The sequence below is a fragment of the Lathyrus oleraceus genome, chromosome 6, assembly GCF_024323335.1.
Source record: "Lathyrus oleraceus cultivar Zhongwan6 chromosome 6, CAAS_Psat_ZW6_1.0, whole genome shotgun sequence".
Lineage (NCBI taxonomy): Eukaryota > Viridiplantae > Streptophyta > Magnoliopsida > Fabales > Fabaceae > Lathyrus > Lathyrus oleraceus.
Window position 1 is genome coordinate 124,312,844 of NC_066584.1, and position 21,350 is coordinate 124,334,193.

Consider the following 21,350-nt stretch of genomic DNA (forward strand, 5'->3'; position numbering starts at 1 on the left):
TTCTGGTTATTGTGATGCAGATTACGCAGGGGACAGAATGGAACATAAAAGTACATCTTGGAACTGTCAGTTCTTAGGAAATAATCTTATATCTTGGGCCAACAAAAGGCAATCAATCATAGCTCGGTCCACTGCAGAAGCAGAATATATATCAGCATCACTATGCACTACTCTGATGCTTTGGATGAAAAATCAACTTGAAGACCTTCTTATTTTTTAGAGTAACATTCCTATTTTCTGTGATAATATTGTTGCCATCTGTTTAAGTAAGAATCCTATTTTGCATTCCAGAGCTAAGCACATAGAAATAAAACATCATTTCATCAGAGACTATGTTCAGAAAGGGGTAATCACTTTAAAATTTATTGATACAAATCATCAATGGGCTGACATTTTTACCAAACCCCTCGCTGAAGATAGATTCTCTTTTATCTTGAAAAACTTAAACATTCAAAATTGTCCAAAATAAAATGTGCCTCTGAAATAGCAAAATAAGACTCTGAAGTAAACATCTGTATCTGACTCTGATGCTACTACTAGTTAGAAGCTATCTGAATCAGAAATCCTTAGGAACCAACCCTTTGGTATTCCTAAAGATCAGATAAAGTAACATGTGGTACATCTTATGTCTGACCTTGGAACTTCTAGACAGTTGTCTAGCATAAATCAAGCGACAGACTCTTGAAATCTCCTCGAGCAATATACTGATTTGGGGATTTGACCTCCATCATGGGCTGTAATCATTATCCTCCAAACGTGCTTACTTGGTTGACGTGCTGCATTTAATATCTTAATAGTTAAACTCTCTTTCTATTATCGTTTTGCATGCATCCTAATGTGTATAAATTCATTTCACATATTACACTTGCACACTTTACACACACGACCACACTAAACCCTCTCTCTCTTAGTTCTTCATTTCCTTCAAGAATTCTGCAGTTTTCTTCAAGCTCTTCATCTTTCAACCTTCATCTTCAATGGTGTTCTTCATCGATTCTCAGCAACAATCAGTTTACAACTTCTCCCAACAAATGAATTCAAGGGAGCAAACACCCATTTCAAGTCAACAAAATACAGCAACCATCGGTGTTGTCTCAACCCCAATCTACAGGGAACCCCATATCCTCGATCATGAGCCTCACATCCACCTAGCAACACCATTTGAAAAACTGGAAGTTTTATGTGAGTCGCTAGTGGACTTTGAAAACATGAAGAAGAATGTTGTAGACCTAACTGAAGAGTTGAGAATGCAAGGGTGGGAAACCTATTTTCAACGTCTCTATGGCTCTGTGTATAAAAATCTGGTAAAGGAGTTCTGGTATTTCGCAGACTTAGATGATCACTACATTGTCTCCTACGTTCTGGGAGTCAAGATAGTCATCACTGAGAAATATATTGCCTCTCTTCTGAACATGGAGAAGACAGGAGGAAGACGCATCTACAACATAAACCCTAGGGCAAAATACTTGTCCCGGGAAATTAACCCTACCATCTTCGAACAGAGTACTGAAGGCAAGCATTCCAAGAACAATGAGCTACATCAGAACCTCCGTGTCTGGTTGAAGATCATCTTAGGCACCATTCATCATCGCCCTGCATCAAACTCTTCTGACTACATCAACACAAATCAGAAGTGTATCATGTACTACATTCATAAGGGTTTGAAACTTTGTCTGCCTACACTTCTCTTCAAGTACCTCAGAGACTCAGTCAAAGACACCAGAAAAAACATGAAGACTAGAAACTACATACCTCTGGGGAGACTCATATCAGATATGTTGATTGAGAGTGGCTTTGTGGATCACTTGATTCAGCTCAGACTCATGGAAGATGTCATTATTGACACTGGAAGACCGCTGAATGCTCGGAATCTGAAGAGCATGGGAATCATTGATCAAGTCAGAGCCAAACCAACACTTGATACCTCCTGGGAAGCACTCAGGGATCAGAGGGAGATTCCCAATGGACTCTACCTGTTCTTTAAGATTGACGCTCCAGAGTTAGTAGCTTACTATCTACAGGACCTTGCCAATCAAGGGGTGGACATCTCTGACTTCACAGTGGATTGGATACATGAGCATCCACCAAACTTCCTGAAGAGGATGTGAGAGCCCTTTGAGAAGTCCAAGAAGGCTAAGAAAGCAAGGCTGGGAGAATACTCTAGGTCAAGACCTCCAATCCCTCTGGTTGGCTCTCCAAGTAAGTCTGTACCTCTCTCTCGCTCTGTTAAAATAAAACTTATTGCTTCTTCTCTTCCCCAAACCACCCTAATATACACCACCTCTGAAACTCCTCCCTCAACCACCAGAACCCCTAACCCATCCTCACTTAAATTCAACCTTACTACCAGCACACTACCCATTTCAGAAGCAGAAATGCTGAATGAAACTACTCCACCATCATCATCACCATCTCCATAATCCCCACCATACTACGTACTTTCCTCTGACAACGAACCATATGACCCCCAATCCCCCACTCTAGATCAGCTACAAGCCCGTGCTCTAGCCTCTCAACAGCCATCACACTATGAACCTGAACCAGAAGTCACTTCCCCACCTCCTGAACATCCAAATCCCACTAAATCTTAACAACCTCACACACCACCACCTGCACAATAACCAAATCCACCTCCTGAACAACCAATCAACTTTGAACCACAACCAACCCACTCACCATCTGAACCACACCCAGAACCTGAACAAACACAGTCACCATCTGCCATTCCCACACCCATAACTTTCGTTGCCTCCATAACTCCCACACTAAATCTCAGTGCCCCAAACTCACCTTCTTCATCCTCCCCAACATCTGACACTGAACCAGAGACTACCCTCCCTACCCTAGAAGAAGCAATACAGGTTTTTGCAGAGTCTTCAGTGGAAAAGATCAAGTCTCTAACAATCAACTCTGGCATCAGTGATGATCCCTCTGTAGTAAGGGTCCACTGGAATAGAGTGATCAGTTGGATGACCTCTGAAGCCTTCAAACTGAAAGGCCTATCTAAACAAGTCTGTAACAACTTCATCAGAGACGCTGGTATCAGGCTCCAAGAGCGCTTGGTCAGAGAGGCTGAGGAACGAGCTAGGAAGGAAGCTGAATAGAAAGCACGCCTAGAAGAAGAGAAGCGGATCAGGGAAGTTTAGGAGAAGGTTGTTGCTGATGTTGCTGCTGTTGTTGCGGCTGTGGCTGAGGCTGAGGCAAAAGCTAAAGCTAACGCTGAAGAAGCAACTTGTATGGCTGAAGAAGCAACTGCCAAGGCCAAAGATGATGCACTGACTCAGGGGGAGAACTCTAACTCTCGGTTCGTCCCTCTGTTCTTGAAGACTCTGGAGGAACTGCAGAAAGAACAACAAGTGGTTCGGGCTAGGTTGGATCAACAGGATTCTGTCAACAACAACATTCAGAACATGTCGTCTCAGCTGCTCCAAAGGATGCCTCCGCCCCCAAACCCTTAGGCACCTAGGATATTTGCTTGTTGCCTTTATGATTTTGTTATTTCTTTTGCTTTCTGATATCTGACCTCTGTGCTGCTTATATGTAACTGCTCTCTTTATTAATATCAACCATTTTTCTGCTATGACTTTTTGATTATGACAAAAAGGGGGAGAACTAAAGCAGCTTTGATGGAAACATAACTAAATATTCTCAAAGCACTGCAAACATTATTAAAAACTTATTACTAAATCAATGACTAAAGATATGCAGGAAAGTAGCTAAAGCACTAAACCAAGGAAGGTCCGGTAAGAACTTCTGATCTATCTAAGAATCTAACTCAGGGGGAGTCCTCTTCCCTATATGATCTAAAAAATTATGTATTGTTTCACCTCTACTCTGTATTGTTTTGTCATCATCAAAAAGGGGGAAATTGTAAGAACAAAGTTGGTTCTACAATGTATCTCTGAGATTTTGATGATAACAAAGGATGAAACAAAGATGGTACTCTAACGGAATTTTTCTTAAGTGTGCAGGATTCTGATCAAACAATCAGATAGATAAATACATCAGATACAGAATTCAACTATCAGATGCTGCTCAGAGAAAATGCGTCTAGAAGGTTCTGACTCTGATCAACAAAGGTACCAGCAAAATAGGAAGAAGTCAGCAACTCTGGCAAAGAAGACTGAATCCAGACTCTGAAACTGAAGAAGCCAAGAGCATAGAGAAACTCTTCTATGGTCAGATGAAAGCAACCTCTGAAGTTGAACTCTAACTAACAAGACTCTAATACAAATTCACCGGTTCAGAACGCGTAACCATGAAGAAATCTGGTTTTGGAAAGAAAGTATTTCTAGAAGGAAATTATGATGCACACAAAACTGTTTCAGAAAGAAACAATGAGAGTAATGATAATAAACATTCTTCAATGACTAAGATCTTGTCATCACTCCAACAGTTCTTCTCAACGCCTATATAAAGGACTGAATACTTCACAAGAAAAATAGACTTGAGACACACAAGAATACAAAAACTCTCATTCATTCTCTCTTATTTTTCACGAGTTGCTGCTCTTACGTGAAAAGCTATTGTTCTTATAATTCTGTAATATTTGCTTTTTGTTAGAAGCACATTGCATTACAAATCATATTTTTGCTAAGATATTTCCTCAAGTGACTCTATGCAATCTGAATACTTGAGAAGGCTAAGGTATTATTCTCTTACACGGTTGTTTGTGTAATCTTTCAAGATTAGTGGATTAAGTCCTTTTTGAAGGCGAAATCACCTTGGCAGGGTGGACTGGAGTAGCTTTAAATTTCAAGCGAACCAGTATAAAATTCGGTGTCATATTCCTTTTTATTCTGTGTGTGTCTGATATCTCAAAAAGTTTTTATTTCCAAAAAACAATTCAAAGCCCCTTTCTTGTTTTTCTCTACCTTCAAAAGTTTCTAGTTTGCAAAAGTGGTCAAAGTTTGAAAAAAAAACAAGCACAAGCAAAAAAGCTTTTAAAATAAGGGAGAGATTTTGAAATTAAAGAGATGGGGAGGAGATGAAGAGACTAATCCTAAGCATAAATTTAAAATTTAAGAGTTGAAAAGATCTGACCAATGGGTTGCAATCCAATAGACAAGAATGTCATATAGGAACCCCAAATTCCCTTGGATATCCAAATCAAGCAACAAACAATGCATACAATATTAACTTAAAGAGCAAGGCATCAAATAAAGATAGTCACATCCAAGCTTTAGCCATTTCATGATCTTCTTCAAATTGCCCATGTAACAAATGAATTCCATAAGTCACAGGTTCAAAATAACAGCTTCACAATGATCATGTTGCAGATGAACCCAAATATATCTTCAATGATGTATCAGATGAAGTTTCAAATTGCAAGCACCTGGTTACATGAAAGTTGGCATTGGCCAAGTCCTTTTGCATAGCGATGTTGCCTAAATTCTAAGTCCAATTGTCCAAGATCAAACCAACAGTCCACACAATAGTTTTTTAGGGTTTTTTGTTTATTATTATGTACATTAATGGTCAAAGACCACACAAACAAACAAGATATACACAAACAAGATATATCACAAAATATGGTCCAAATGGACAAAGTGAAAATGACATTAACATAAACAATTAGAATGGTATGAATAATGGCAAATGAATAAGGCTTAAAAATAAAGTGCATTAAAAGTAAATGGCTTGAAATTAAATGTTAGTTGTTAATGAATTAGAAGTTAGTATTGTTTTTGCTTTTTCTTTTTAAGTTATTCTATGGAGAACGCTCAACCCACTTATCACAAGCATGGATCCTTGAACCAAGACATCTTCCAAAGGAAGGAAAAAAGCCAAGTTCCCACACAATACCATGAAAGAGGGGAGACTTACAATCTCACTAACTAGAATACTATGCCTTTTGTGTCAAAAATTTAGCGCTATGTTAAGCAATCGTAATTGGACTTATGTAGAAGTCACAACTATTTAAGGTCGGGCAATAGAATTTTGGTGTTAATGCATGTTAGAGACATAGTAAATGGACTATGCTCATGAAACATACCATACACAAAAAGAATATGCAAAAGAGGTGGCCTAATCTCATTTGTACTTATGTTAATTTTTCAATCAACTAGCCTTAGGATTTAGAGACATCATAGACCAAATGAAATGGATGCATAAATAAAGGGAGTTAGATGAAGAGGGGGGGGGGGGGGGGGGGGGGGAATGGATCAAAACTCAAATTGGTCAAAGGAGGACCTTGGAGAAAAGATTTCAGAATTTTTGGAGAAAAGATTTCAGAAAGGAGGACCTTGTCAAATTCCTAAAATCTCATCAAAACACCAAAGAAATGGCCATGAGATTTATAATAGGTCAAACAAGATCAAAGGACCTTGGAGAAAAGATTTCAGAATTTTTGGAGACTTAAAAGTATTTTTAAACAATTAAAAATATTCACAAAATCAATTAAATCATGAAAAATATTAATAATGATCCAAAAAATAATTCTAATTCAAAATATGAAAGAGGAATTTATTTTTAAAAAATTGGTAGAACTCTCATATTTTTTGGATCAATATTAAAATTAATATGAATTAATGAAAATCAAATCAAATAAAATGATAATCAGAAAATAAATAAATAAAACGCGGACCACTTGATCTCCCTCATTAATTGAGGTGGCAGATCAAGTGGATGGAAACGCGCGTTCCATGGTGGAACTTAGTCAGCGCGCCACACGCGTGGTAATCACAACCAACGCCTAAGATTAAAACATTTTAAATGAGATCAATGGCTCAGAACCTATCCAGTACACCACCGGCGTTGGACCTCCGGTCACCTTCTCAGGAGAGGTCCACCAGACTGGTTCACTCATCACCATTAAGAAAATGAAAAAAGAGGACATGATCTGAAAGAAAAAATGGCGTAGAGCACGAATCTGGCCTCAATTTTAACTAACTTCACACATATAGAAAGATATGAGGAGTTGAATTTTGAGGTGTGTCAACTGAGTTGCTTCGATTTGACCTCAAAGCAACTCAATCTTCTTGCCTACATTGGTAGGACTTCAGACAACCAAAGATCCAAGAGAATAGATGAGAATTGAGTGAGAATCGAAGAGAAGAAGTTTTCTGAAAATTACCTTCAATGTTGTGCAGAAATGGATCTTGCTTGCTCCAAACTTGATTTGATCACACTCGAGGAGCTCGTAGAAGTGGTTTGGCAATGGTACAAAGCTTTGGATCCTGGAGTTTTTGAATCTCCAAACAGTGAGATTCAAACTCAATTTTCAAGTTGAAAATTCTTAGGTTTTCCTTTGAACTGTGAGGGTTTCAATTGGGGGGCAAAGCTAGCGCACAAGGTGTGTTTGAAACGAGCTCCAAGGCATTGTATTTATAGCATTTGAGAGTGTTATTTGCACACTTGAAAAATTGCTAAAATTGGCAAGGTGATGCACAAGCTTGCATGGGCGTGTATAGGCCCATGAAGCAATCCAATTTGATCCAATTACATGTACTGAAGTTCAAATGATGCTTGAATGGTAAGGCAATGATATGTGGAGGTTTTGGCATTTGATTTTCTCCAATGACACATCCCTGTTAAGACAATATGCAGCCCTAGCAAACCTCATCCGAAATGCATGAAATTGGGTTCTTTGGAAAGCTTAGATCAAGGGGAACAACTTTGATGTTGGGCACTTTTTCATTTTAAACTTGGATCATGGTGAATTTTGAGGTGTAATTTTGAAATTTTCAACATGTTGAAAAATTTTCTAAGTGTTAAGCCATATATCTCAATATTCTACCTTGCTTAACTTTATATGTGAGCTTCAAATGAGAAACATGTATTCCTCAGAGTTGTATATCTTTCAAAGACCTTCAAAATGGTCACCAATTTCATGTCATTTGGATTTATAATGACAGAGTTATGCATTTTTGAAGTTGAGGAAAATCACTTGTTCAATGGTATAGGTCAAAAATGACCTATAATGTATCCTCATATCACATGCTCATAAAAGTTGAACTATCTCCCACTCCAAACATCAAAGTTTAAGTATACATCTTGAATTTGATTGTGCAACTTGGAAATCTTTCATCTCATAAAAATTGAGCAAGTTATGGCCTTGGGAAGTTGACTTTCAAATTAGGGTTTAGACAAAATGACCTATAATGGGCCCGTTTGTTTTGGCTTTTTTTTAAAATGATTTTTATAGTGTTACATATTTTAGTGTAAAAAAAAATTACAAAGAAACTTTTCATAAAAGTTTCAAATGAAAATTTGGTTTGAATAGTTATTATTAAAATGTTATTTTAGTATTTCATCATTTTATCGAAAAAAAATGTGGATATCAAATTTTCAAAAAATCACTTAATTTTGAAGCTATTTCAAATAGCTTTTCATAAAAATCATTTTTAAAATACGATTTTTTGAAAAAATTGTGATTTTGACTATGTTTTAAAATCTTCAATAATGTATATTTATATTATAGAATGAATAATTCAATATTTTAATTTATAAAAAACAAATTTAGAAAAAACTTGTAATATTTTAAAAAATATTTTTGTAGAATCCATTTTCAAAAATACAAAAAAAAAATCCATTTTTTTAAAGCTAAAACAAACTGGCCCAATATTTCAACATATAAAATGATTTTCCAAGCAAAACTAGCTCTAGGTATAAACATGAAAGTTGTTTGTAATATAATTTAGTGTAACGTTTATCTTGGAATAATTTTCATATGGTGAAAAGTGTAGGAGATAGGGTCTAGGGAGACCCAGTTTTGATCACATGAATTCATCTGGCCAACCACCATTAACCAACTTGCTAACCTTCAATTCTATTGACTTTCTAGGCTCATGGTAGATCATATATGCATAAGATTATGAATTTTAAAGTGTCACTTGATAAAATTGATCAAATGGTGAGATAGCTTGTTGGAGAAGTTACTTAAGATACCCAGTCAAACTAGGGTTTCCAAGGCAAATCACCTCCAAACTCTTTGAAGAATACTTGATCAATATGACATGTAGAGATCATTGGGACTGATATATGATGCTTTGAGACATTGTGGACCAATTCTTTGATTGTGCTCTTAGCCATGAGGGTCTTAAACCCTAGGTGTGAACTTGATAGATCAATGGTGATCATGCCCTACCTAAAAAAAGTTAGGCAAATGCAAAGACATATTTTTGATATTTTGGTTAGTAAAATGACAATATACAAGTATGATACAATCACATGGTGTTTGGTGATCTCTCCCAAAACAAACCCAATGAAAGAGGGGTAAGGAGAATGTCAAGGTGTCATCTCAATGCTAATGCATATGATGAGATAGCATGAGGGATCTTAGGGTCAAAATTGGGGTCTTGCACTCTTCAAAGTAAAATTTATATACTTGAGGAAGAAAATATTTCAGAAGCTTTTGTGGATTTTGAAAATGTCATAAAGAAATATGACAAATATTTTCAAACATAAATGTCTAGAAACATATATAGAAGTCAAATAACTTCAATGATCTATGGAGTTAGCAGAAATAGAAGAAGAGGAATTGGTTATGTGCCTAAAGAAAAAATAATTTCAAAACCTAAGGGAAAACCAAAAGTTATGTTTTCCATTTCTCTTACGCACATACAGAAAATGATTAGTTTGCACAAAGACCGAAGTTCTCTAAGAACTCTAAGAGAACTAACAAAAAATTACCCAAAAAGGACCCAAAAAGATGTGGGTACCTAAGGAAAAGAGAATGTATGTTGCTTGGACTTTAGCAGCTCAATTAAAACACCAATCATGGTACCTGGACTCTGGATGCTCAAGACACATGACAGGAAGAAGGCATATGTTCCATGATTTGGAACTTAAACCAGATGGCTTCATGGGTTTCAGAATTGATCAGAAAGGGAAGATCATAGGCTCTGGAACAATTGGTAACATCTCTCTCCCTTCTATTACTAATGTTTTATTAGTTGATGGATTAATGCATAACTTGTTGTACATAAGTCAATTAAGTGACAATGGTTATGATATAATCTTTAATCAAAAGTCTTGTGTTAGAAAGACGACTTCATTCTTTTCAATGGCAAGAGGGAAAATAAAATATACAAAATTAGACTTTTTTATCTTAAAAATCAAAATGTAAAATGTCTCATGTATGTTAATGAAGATCAATGGGTCTGGCATGGATGATTGGGCCATGTTAGCATTGCCATACCCCAAAATTTGCCCTCCACTTTTCAGTTTTTCATCTTACTTTTGGTTTAAGATTCATCTTCATACATTTGTGCCAAATGCTTGTAGTTATTCATTCACATTAATATTTTCTAAAATATTCATCATAGATTCAAAGGTTTGTGGTCTTTATGCCTAACAAGGAACTAGGGTTTGCCCAAGGTTCAAGCCCTAGGGGCTTTGGTGGTGCTTGCAATTTGAAAGGGTCTATCCCTTGAATCATGGCTTGAAACCCTAATTTTGATTCATGATCATTGAGGAGCATTTGTTTTGGATTTGATGGCAGGGCCCTCTTGCTTGTTATATCACGTGGTTTGTCTAGAGATCTTGTGATTGATGGAAACCCTAATTCATGAAAAAGGGCTATTTGGTCATTGTGGATGCATTATGCTTTTGTCTTTGGAATCAATAGTTTGTTGGTCATGGTTTGTAAGTTTTCATTCATGATCCATCATTTCCTTTCTCATAGTGCATTCACTGATTCATGGTTCATAGTTCTCATTCATGGTCCATTGATTTATTTTTAGAGTGCATTCCCTGATTCATGATGCATTGGGCCAAGTTTCACTGTTTCCATTCAAGCTCATGGTTCATCCAAATCTCTTGAATTCAAATTTGAATTTTTTGGGGAAAATTCTTATTTGAAAATAAGGCATTCTTTTTCATTTATTCAAAAAACCTTTTCATTCAAAATTGACCATCATATTCATATAAAACATTTTGCATTCACTGATTCATGGTTCATAGTTCTCATTCATGGTCCATTGATTTATTTTTAGAGTGCATTCCCTGATTCATGATGCATTGGGCCAAGTTTCACTGTTTCCATTCAAGCTCATGGTTCATCCAAATCTCTTGAATTCAAATTTGAATTTTTTTGGGAAAATTCTTATTTGAAAATAAGACATTCTTTTTCATTTATTCAAAAAACCTTTTCATTCAAAATTGACCATCATATTCATATAAAACATTTTACATTATTCATACAACAATTTACAAAAAAAAATAAAGATTTTGGTAAGGTTGACTTTTTAATCAACTACTTACTTTTTGATCAACAGTAGACCAAAGTCAACACCACCTAATTTTAAAATCTTAATTTCCCTTTTTTGATTCATCATCCCATCTTTATCCTCCATTTTCTTGATTTTGGTGTTTTCAATAAAATTCCACATGATGCCATGCTAGAACACTTCGTAGGTAAGCCTTGATCATGCCATGAGTACCTACAAAAATCATAAGTGAGCTATGAGTTCCATCGAGACTACACGATTAGCCAAACCAAATTCACATATACATAAGCATAACATTCATTCAACATACTAGTTCATTCATTAATGCCAATATTGCATAATTCGAATTCAATAGCATTCTCATCCAATAGTCCATTAACCCAATCATTAATCCATATGATAACTCACTAGTCTTAACAATACATTAACCAATTCAAATTCTAATAGTTCACATTTTTTACATTGCATTTCTAAATTTGTCCTAACACATAACATCTTCGTTGCATTTCAAGACATTAGCCACATCAACATCATACAATAGATATCCTAACATTAACTGTGAGTTACTAAACAAACTTCAATTTCCTAACTTTTTCTAACTTAACAAGGGTATAGATAACAACCCTAGCATGGCTAATATCATTCATTATAGCTTTCTTACTAATTGCCTACGTTTCATTCACTTTCTCATGTTAATCTAACAGCTGTGCTATCAACATGCCAAGGCAACCTCACATAACAGTTCATTTACATAAGCAATAACAGTTCGTTTTCATGATAATATCAATGCAACTGTAAGCAAGTCTCATAACCAATTCATCTAATCCATCACATTCAGCAAGCCATTGTGATTAAACTAATAGAAAATTGATTGGAGCAACTAACAAAGCAGCTCTAACATTCTAACCAAGTGCTTCTAGTCACTAACAAAATAACAGGATAATGGAACTTACTAACTTCAATCTAACCATTTTTTTCTTTTACAGTCTGTTAACATTAACTTCATTTAGAACTAATTTCAACAGTTTTTTTCTAACAGTTCATTTTCTTCGCACTAACCAAAACTAACAAATAAAAACCAACTAATGGTTTTGCTGCCAAAACAGATTGCTAACTGAACACTCCTAACTATTTCAACAGGCCAAAACTAACTAATTAACAGTGGATTAACAGAGTGAAATCTACAATAAACTTGCACTATTAATAGATCAACAACTCTGTTAGTTTCAATCGCTCTAGATATTGCACCATCATTCTTCAGTTTCAGGAATCATCATCATCATTCCACTCCCAAAATCCCTCACACTCTAAACCATTCATTCTTCAAGCATTGCACACAAAGCTAAATCGAAACTCTCTCTCGATCTGCATCATCAGTTCACACACAAAAACATTCACAAATTCTCAATTTCAATTCTCTATTACTCATCTCACTCTCTCACGCGCAAGTAGTAGAAAGGAAAAAGCGAGAAGAAAAAAAGGCATACGTCGGAACAGAAGCAGAGCAAGGCAGAGAAAGAGTCAGTATGTGTTTGTGCCACCGTGCCGGAGCTCAAAGTTTGGTAAATTTTCTTCCACCTCTTTGCTATGATTCGAGCATTTTGGTTGCGATTCGGTTGAATTCCAAATGCGAGCATGAGCGGAGAAGGTTGAAACACGAACATGAGTGAAGAACTCTGATTAGATCACGCTCCATGAGACGCAAATCATGACACGATGATGCAATCCACGTCCGCGATGATGATGCGAAGAATTGATGAACAAAACGCGATGCCGAATTTGTGAAGAACACGTTGCTGACACTAAGCTTTTCTGCAAAGCGTTTTTCCTTCGTTCCTTTCGCTTCAGCTTTTTTACAAAGCATTTTTTCAGCTCAGTTATGAGCATTCTCCTCTTTTCCTTGCATCCTTGGATCCGGTTTGGGCCTAAGGCCCAAACGGTCTTGGCCTCTTTACACCCCCTCCTTGTTGCTTTGCACACTCCCTTTCACGATTCCTTAATTTCCATTCCATTTAATTAAGTTAACCATGTTTAATTGCATTTGGATTTAATTGTCATTTTCTGATTTTTGTTCAATTTTTTATGCATATGAACATTTAATCCCTTATTAATCTTTTGTTAGTTTTTTATCATCTGATCATTAGTACAAAGTTTGTTGCCTCGTGAATGATTGTTATTTCAGTTTCCTCTCTAGTAAATTTTCTGGATGGAATTACTCCCCTTGAGTTATGTCCTCATTGGATTGAGTCTTGATTGACTGTTTTCTTTCTAGCTCTTACCTAGATAGATATTTTGGTCCCCTAAGAGTCTATTGCCCAGTAACTGGTAATATTCTTCTTAGTGTGCAGTTTGTTACTTCTTGCCCAATACCCGGCAAAAGTACCCTTTTCTCCACAAAGGAGTCCCCTGAAAGTATATCTTTGATATGTTCACTTTAACCGGTGATGGATATCTTTCTTTTCCCCCCAGGAGTCTATCCTTGATATGTTCACTTTAACCAGTGACGGATATTCTCACTTTTGGTATTCTATCCAGTAACTAATAGATGTAATCCCTACTGTTGTTCCCCTTTTCAGAGTCTATCCTTGATATATTCACTTTAACTGGTGACGAATTTTCTCTTTGATTAGTCTTCTACCCAGTAACCGGTAGTTGTAAATCCTACTTTGTCCCCTCGTAGAGTGAATCCTTGATACGTTCATCCTAACCGGTGAAGGATTTTTCTCTTCGACGGTTTTCTATCTAGTTTTCGATAGATATAATTTCCCTTTTGTTTTTTAGTTGGTATATCCTTGATATGTTCATCCTAACCGATGACGGGTATCCTCCTTAAACATCCCCCAGGAAAGTCTATCCTTGATATGTTCATCTTAACCGGTGACGGATTTTCTTCCCTGTTGAGTTTATCCTTGATATGTTCATCCTAACCGATGACGGATACTCTCACCTTGTGGTCTTCTACCCAATAACTGGTAGTTATAAATCCTATTTCCTGCAGTTTTCCCCAGCAAGGCTATTCTTACCCAGTAACTGGTAACAAATATTTCCTCTTGGCGGTCCTCAGCGAGTCATCCTTGATATGTTCATCCTAATCAATGACGGATGTTCTCTCTATCAGATCTTTATTATCTCTTTACCCAGTAACAAGTAATAGGTAATAGATTTCTGCTCCTCCTGTGTTGAAGTGTAACGCTTCCCCAATCGAGTCGAGTGCACATTTCCTTCGTGAAATCGCTTTTCCCTACACGAGTCGAGTATTTCAGTTTTATCCTGACTTACTTGTATCCCTTACAGATGATGTTTGTTTTCATGACTGAGTCTTTCCATTTTTATATGGATCCCCTCGAGTCCCCTAGTAGTTTTAATTCGTAGCCTGGCCTACGCATAAATCCTTTTCCCCCCAAAGTCTCTGTCTCCCCAGCGAGTTTTCCTTGTGCAATGTATTATACTCCTGCGGACTTTCGATCTCTCTGATTTCTTCTCCTTTGTGGCAATATTTCCCCATAAAGCATTAACTTTCGCATTCATATCATATGCATCAGGAGGTCTCTTAGGGACCAAAATTTGTTTCTCTATGTTGTTATTTAAGCCCAATCTACTGAGTCGAGCCGAAGATTTTAACCTTCACCTCCATAGTAAGAATGTCCTTAAATAGGGGCAGCTGTAAGACCCAAATTTTGACCATAAGATCCCTCATGCATTTCCATCATGTAACGAGATTTTCGTTACCTTTAGGTTTATTGACTAAACCAAAAGTAAACATACAATTTGAGTCGCCACCGGACTTTTATTTTTCCAAAGGAAAGGCTAAAAAGCGAACAAAAGTCAAGTAAGAAGTTTTATCAAATCAAAAACTAATTAAAATGTCAGAGATCTGGGTAAGGGGGTTGGTTATGAAATGGGAAGGTTTTACGCACCCAAAACATCCTTAGTACTCTAAGAGAACCCCTTTTGCAAATATGTGTTATAGGTTGGTATTTGTGAAAGTATGTGCAAAAGATTGGAGGGATGAGAAGAGAATAGATTATATTTACAAATTTGTTGTTTGAATGGATGAACCTATTGCCTACGTACCATCACAAAGGTAGGACCAAAACCTCGTAGTTCGGGGTAAAAATCACAAAGATTGGTGAATTGAGTTAATCAAAAGCCTTAAGGTCTTTTGTTATCAAATGGAGAAAACTCATCCTATACCAACAATCCACCATGTGAGGAGAGCTTCAACATACTAGTGAGGGGTTAACCCTATAAAAAGTATGGAAGACTTATAATCCAATCACTAAGGATAAGGTGAGATTTACATCAACCACTATGATAACTCAAACCTATGACTAATGTTTTTGAAAAGTTTAACAAAGATGGCCATTGGAACCACAAAACAACTTGAAGTGAGTTATATTTACAAGTTAGATTTATTCACAAAATGAAGTCAAAGTTGGATTAAGATTCTTTCACAATGAGTATTGATGAAAAGATTTTGAAAAGTCAAAGGCATAAGGCCTAGGTTTCCATTTCGAAAACAAAGTCAAAGTTAGAAAAGATTTTTGGCTTGGGTTAGAGTGAGGGGAAGAAGAGAAGGGTTAATCCTAAAGCATACAAAGATAAGAGAGAAGATAAAACCCTTGGAGTTCCTTTTCTTGAAATCATAGAGATGATTCAAGGTGCTCCTTTCCTTTGGACTTAGCAAACACTCAAGCAATCAAACAAATATTTAGATTCAAGCTCCTAGGATCTCCATTTGGCTTGTCTCTCTTAACTTGGTTATTCATGACAATGGTCCTCTTTACTATCTCAAGATGAAATCCCTATCACACAATAGCAAACATCAAAAATTTCACAACACAATAAGAGGAATGGACAAATAGTAAGTTTTGGAAAGGAAGTCTTTTGATGTCAACTTTGAGATTTAGCATTCCAAAGGCATGAGGCTTAGTTGCTCTTCAACAGATTTAGCATTCTAAAGGCATGAGGCCTAGTTGCTCTTGAACTCCTTTAAGCATAGGTATGTCCTAATTCTAAGTCCTTTCTCCTTATGCATTGGGTTCACACAAAACAAAGACAAAATAACCACAAGACAACAATATATTTATATACAATAATGAACTCAAATGAGCAAAAGGAAAATGACATAAACATAAAATATGTGCTCAAGTGAGTAAAATGAAAAGCATCATGAATAAATGAGCAAGAAGTAAATGACATTAAAGTAAATTGCAAGAAATTAAATGCTCAAATTAAAGTTAGTAATTAGTGAAGTTATGTTAGTTTTGTCATAAGACAATGTAGCGCTATGTTAAGCAATCGTAAGTGGACTAATGTAGTAGTCACCCCTATCTGAGGCCGGTCAATAAAACTATAGGCAAATAAACACAAGTTAGAGATCATTACTAGTAAGCCAAGGTCCAAAAACTTGCCATGCCAAAACAAAAGGGAAAGGTCTTGTATGGACTTTAGGTTTTTTGCTTGACCAATAAGCAACCTATCTTGGACACAAAACAACTTACTTGATCTTGGATCAAGTTGAGTTTGGTTTGGATCAAAGAAGATTAAACCTCTCATTTGTCAAGACTAACCATAAGACATTAACTCATTGGCCAAAATAAAAAGAAATGGGATGAAGATGAAATGGATGGAAAGAGAAATCAAGTATCAAACTCAATTGATCAAATGCGAACCAAGTCATCATCAATCAATGCCAAACAGAAGAGAAATGAAGATTACAAGTCAACAAGTCAAACATATTTTTTTGGTAATTTTTGAATTAAAAATAAATGCAAAATAAAATAAACAAAATATGGTCAAACCTCAAATTTAATCCAAATCAACATCAACAAGTCCAATTAAATTCTCATAGGTCTAACATGGTCAAACAAAATTTGACAAATTTTCTCAATAATTTTTGAAATCAGAAACTATTTTAAAATAATTAAAAACAATGAAAAATAACACAATATGAATTAAAATCTCAAATCAAATAAGAAATTGATGAGACTATTTTTCATTGACTTATCATGATCCATAGGTGTTAGGAAAATATTTTTGGATTTTTCAAATATCAAAAAGTAATTAAAAATGCATTAGAACTATTAAAAATCAAATAATTCACAAAAAATATTAAATGAAATCACAAAAATAGTTAAAAATCAAAATATGAAACTAGATTTTTCAAGAAAATTTTTGGCATTGGTCTCATATTTTTGTGACTTCAAATGAAATATTTATGAATTTTGTAAAATAAAAGGAATTAACTGAAATTAAAAGAAAATAAGGAAAATAGAAAAATCCAGTGCCATCAGATCAATTCATTAATTGACGTGGCATGGATCTCATGGCTCAGAGGCGCGGTCATATGGAGATCCATGGTCAAACGCGTAACATAAGGATTTAAAAGAAGTAAACACATTGGACGCTCGTGATTAAAACGTTGAGACACGATCCAAAGGCTGGGAGGCTACCACGTGGGGATGGTGGTGGAAACCACCATCTTCCCCGGCGATCTAACCAGTTCCGGCCACCACGCGCAGGAAAATAAATTGCAATGAAAATGAAAAAGGAGGACATCAAAATGTAGCTGAGGTGATGTACATCACCCCTGTAACCATGGATCATCCTCACAGGTCCTATTTAGAGAGAAACGTGAGCTTGAAGATCATGGTGCATGAACTGAAATGGCACGATTTGCAAAATTAAGACCACCACTGGCCTGCCTCAAGCATGAGGACTTCAGAAAACAACACAAACCAAAGAAAACCACATTGTATAGCAAGATCTAAATAAAAAAAGTTTGAGGTTCTACCTCTGAAATGAAGCTTCAAACAACACGAATCCTTCAAGCTCTTGATCTACTTTTGCTCTGGAAGTATGATGGTGATGCTAGGTTAAGGAATTGAGCTTTGAAAATCAACTAATGATGTTGAATTTCAAGCTTGAAAGAGAAAGAGAAAAACTGAAAATTCCTTTAGTGAGGGTTTGGATTTCAATTCAGCAGCAATTCAGATCTCCACTTGGTTGCCAATTGAATGAGAATGCACACTTATTTATAGCTGAAGAGGGTTGCAAGTCATGGTTCCCTCGTGTGCATGGAATTTGAGTTCCTTTTGCATGGGCCTGTACAGGCGCATGTAAGGCCCAATGATGGGTGAAAATCCTTGTTGATACCACCTGGAAATGAATTGGATGTGCATAATGGATTGCACAAGCTTGCACATCAAGTTTTAATGTGAAATGCAAAAATGAACCTAAATAGAGAGCTCTTCGAAACTCACACATGGAAAGTCCAAAAAGTAATATGTGTAATGGTTGGAAAGATCTTGAAATAAGGAAAAAAAGTCATGTTGGGAAAAAATTCATTTGGAGTTTGGAAATTAATGAAAACTGGCTGTGAAAGTTTGGGCACAAAACATGTTTAAGTTCCTCTTTGAAAATTTCACCAAAAGCAAGCATTTTCAAGCCCTTCTGTTTCAATGATTCAAGCTTCAAATGGAAAAACCTCCAACATACAAGTTGTACATATTTTCCATATGATCAATTTAGACTTAAATTTTGCATCATTTGGATTTTTCATGAGCAAGTTATGGGCACTTGAAGTTGGGCATTTTTCAAATTCAATGACTTAGGTCTAAAGTGACCTATAATGTTTTGTATTATCTCATGTATTTATTTTAGGATTATGAAATTTTGTCCAACATAACATTTGAAGTAGACATCATAATATTTCCAATGCATTTGGTCTCACCTAAAAATCACAAACATTAAGGAAGTTAGGTCCTTGGGAAGTTGACCCAAAATTAGGGTTTCAGTCAAAATGACCTATAATGTTTTGAAATGAATGATGACCTTTCAAGTTTCAGATGGATTTTTGATGAACATGAAAGTTGTTCATATGCTTCTTAATAACATGTTTTCTCTTGGGGTCATCATCATTTGACAAACACATAAAATGTTACATCTCAATGGATCTCATTTTAGTCAGATGACTTGACTGGTCAACTTCTCAAGGCCAAACTTTCAATCTTGATGAATAAATGATTGAGGGGCCTCACATAGGCTAATATATGCATAAAATAATGAATGAAAGAACTTCCCTTGATTTAATTTGATCATAGGTTGAGGTTGCTTCATGAGCAAGGCATAGTAAAATCATAGTTGAATTAGGGTTTCGTTGGGAAACAATCCTCAAGCCCTTTGGGTTATCGTGATCAAATTGGAAAATTGAGATACTTGGGAGACATATATTATTATTAGGAACTTTGTGGACCATTGTCATGCTTGTTCTCATCTTCATCTAGCCATTTCATTGAGCTTATGAGCCTCTTAGGAGCATGGGAGCACATGATCACTTGAGCTTTAAAACAAAAAGAGTTAGTGACATATTTTTATGCTTTTGGTTAGTAATAAAAATAAGAAAAGCAATAATATACAATACAAGCATGCTTGGTGGTCTCAAACCACTCACACAAGTCCCAACCCTAGGGTTAAGGAGCCAAACATGTTATGACCCTTGAGGCAATGCAATGAGCAATGATATGATGCCATGAGGGATCTTAGGGTCAAAATTAGGGTCTTACAGATGCCCCTATTTAAGGTCGTTCTAGCCGGAGATATGAAGGTTAAAATCTTCATCTCGACGAGGTAGAATGATCTTAAATAATAACAAAGAGACGAATTTTGGTCCCTAAGAGACCTCATGATGCAAATGCATGTATGCAAAAAGTAAAATCTTCATGGTGAATAATTGCCACAAAGAAAAAGAAATCAGAAGAGACTGAAAAAATCTATAGGAGTAACACACTCACTAGGGGGACAGAGACTCTGGAGGGAAATAAGGTAGAAATGCGTGAGCAGGTCACGACTTGAAAACTTGCTGGGAGACACGAGGGGATTCCACGAAAATGAATCGATGAAAAGACTCGAGCTGACACAAAGATGCATGTATTGGGGAATATGCCAATACAACAAAACTATCCATAAAGGATACTTCAGATAAAAGAATCCGGACTCAGATGGGGATGTCCACAAAGGACTCAGTTGAGGAAAAGAATAACAAGATATTACCGGCTACTAGGTAATAAACTCGAAGACATACATGTCATCAGAACACCGGTTACTGGGTGAGAAAACAACACGCTCAGGGAGAAAGAATATCTAAGACCGGTATAAGGGTGAGAGATATCAATCATCCAAAACATCTAAGGAGGACCTAAAAGGCACATCTCAACTCAGGAAAATCTGACTCCACAGGGGACAAAAAGTCATAATAGGAAGCAGAAGGAAGGGACACCAGGGATACCGGTTACTGGGCATATAATAGGTGACCGACCAGGTGTAAATTGGGAACAAATCCCAAACACTCATCATCCGAAAGGAGGGATGAAAAAGCAAACTCGACTTACAGGATGGGCATTCGATTCCGCAAGGAAATACGAATCTTACTCGACTGGGGAAGAAAAAGACTTCGACTGAAGAGTGCATGAGATATATTATCTATTACCGTCATAACGAAGATAACATCCTCGCACAGAAGATTATCTACAACAGGTTACTGGGTTAATAAAGGATAAATTGACTGGAAAGAAAGGACATCGGGATACTGGTTACTGGGTATAAAATGATGACCAATCAGAAGGAGAAACACTCATTACCAAACAAAGGGTAAATGAACTCGGAGGGGATGAGTTGCTTGATAAAAGCAATTATCCAAGAGATATATCACCAACTACTGGGTGGTATACTCAAAACGAAGGAATATCAATACCGGCTACTGGGTAAAGATAACCAACAAAGAGGGGATTACATCTACCGGCCACTGGGTAGAAAACCACAGAAATAGGAATTATAACTACCGGTTACTTGGTAGAAGGCCACAAGATCCACTGGGGAAAAGGATGAACAATTACTGGTTACTGAGCAATTGAACAACTAAACCACAGGGAATCATAGGGGATAACAAGAAAGGAGTCAATCTAGGAACAAACTAGAAAGACACATTTGAACAAGACTCAACCCAATGAGGATATAACTCAGGGGGAGTAATTCCATCCCGATACATAATTGGGGTGGAAACTGAAACAACAATCATCCACGAGGACATAACTCAGTGGGGAATGAAGAAGGAAAGATAGACACTTTCTGCCTATGGGGATGACTCTATATGGAGAGATCAGACACAAACACTTGCTT

The 21,350-nt window shown here is 36.4% G+C and overlaps 1 long non-coding RNA gene across 1 annotated transcript; it reads right to left on the reverse strand.

Annotated features, from left to right (window-relative positions):
• Positions 1-11,090: 11,090 nt before the first annotated feature.
• Positions 11,091-13,104, reverse strand: LOC127092473 (uncharacterized). The gene is made up of 2 exons (XR_007792190.1): positions 12,659-13,104; positions 11,091-11,384 (listed from the first exon to the last, which is right to left on the reverse strand). It is a non-coding gene; the product is annotated as an uncharacterized LOC127092473 (long non-coding RNA).
• Positions 13,105-21,350: the final 8,246 nt, after the last annotated feature.